Source organism: Oryctolagus cuniculus, chromosome 16, assembly GCF_964237555.1.
Source record: "Oryctolagus cuniculus chromosome 16, mOryCun1.1, whole genome shotgun sequence".
In the NCBI taxonomy this organism is placed as follows: Eukaryota; Metazoa; Chordata; class Mammalia; order Lagomorpha; family Leporidae; genus Oryctolagus; species Oryctolagus cuniculus.
In genome coordinates this window covers 56,712,291-56,713,730 of record NC_091447.1, presented here as the reverse complement: position 1 = coordinate 56,713,730, position 1,440 = coordinate 56,712,291, and the positions used below count along the sequence as shown (strand labels likewise).

Genomic DNA, 1,440 nt, shown 5'->3' with positions numbered 1-1,440 from the left:
CCAAGGTGGCAGAGACCTCTGGGTGTTCACCAGACCCCACATGCCTATCCTGTGTGCACAGCTCGACCACAAAGCTCACGGTGGGCAATGTTCCCTTTAAGGGAGGCAGGTGCTCTGCCGCTTAGTATAAAGGTTTTGTTTCTATCCTGAACAACAGCTCCTAGGAGTCCCCCCAGAGGTGGTCCCATCAGAGATGGTCCCAGGGTCTCAGGAGGAGGGGTCCAAGAATAGATATTGGAACAAAATGTTCTCCCGGTACACGTCTACAAGGATGAAGTTGGGAGCTTTCCAAGCTCAGGTTAAAGAGCTGGTGTTGGACGTTGACACGACAGAGCAAGACGATGTGAGGAGATGCTGTGGTTCCACCGACAATTGTTCCAGGACCTGGGCCGTCGTGGCCATGGCCGTGCTCATCACTGACCGAGCACGGGAGGAGGACTGCGGATTTAAGCATCGTCTCTGGGTGTATTCTGGGAGGAGAGGCGTTCATTGATGGGTCTGCAATGAATTGATTAGGAAATTTTCCTCTGTAGTATGTTCTGGAATAGTTGAGTGTTTGAGTCTTGTTAAGGACAGCCAAAATGTTAAGAAGAAAGCTCACCTAAGTGAAAACATTCACCTTTTTTGTCAGAGGATCCATAAACATAATTACAAAATGCTTTGAAGAATATGCCTTGCTTGGTCAAGATATGAAAATAAAGAAAGCTGGGATAAGATTTTAGCTCTCGATCTTGAAGCAGTCACGTGAACTTCAAAAGGCTTCCAGAAGTGTCACAGCTCACTTCAGCATTGGGAGTATTTGAAGAAAATGGTAGGCAGCCATCAGAATAACACCAAAAACGACAAATGCGGGCCCTAGCTGGAGCGGGAGACCATGCTGCAGTACTGTCTTCCATGGCTGGATATCACTGTTAGCAAAGGAATCAGTCAGTCACTGAACAGCCTTTTCAGTGTGCATCCTAACCAGGTCCCATTTCTGTGCCCATTACTTTACAATAAGTGGGTATATTTGATCCATTTGCCGTCCCAACCATGAGCTCCTTTTGCCATGAACTGGATGCTGTTTCCACCAACGAAGAGGAAGGAGAGAATGAAGCTGAATCTGTTATCAAACAGAACCAGAGATCTTAAGAACTCTAGTCTGTCAGCTTACGTCCAAGTTTTTGAACAGTTTCTTGAAAACCTTGATAAATCCTAAAAAGGAGAACTTCTCAAGAGTGATTTACAGAAAGATTTCTGAAGACAGCAACACTCCTCAAACCAGTGTGGCTGTCTTCCATTTTCAGCTGACAATCAAACACTTCAGAGCCATTTTGATGAATATGGCAGAATTGTGTGTGCATCCTAACACTCAAAGTACAATTTCCCTGTCTGAGAAGTGATTTGTGTTGAGAAGATATTCTGAGACTAGCAAAGGGGAGTGTGAGGGAAGAGTACGTG

General features: G+C 45.6%; 1 pseudogene; it reads left to right on the top strand.

Moving 5' to 3' along the window:
- The first annotated feature begins 271 nt into the window (after positions 1–271).
- On the top strand, positions 272–1,240 carry LOC100343977 (DNA primase small subunit pseudogene; annotated as a pseudogene).
- Positions 1,241–1,440: the final 200 nt, after the last annotated feature.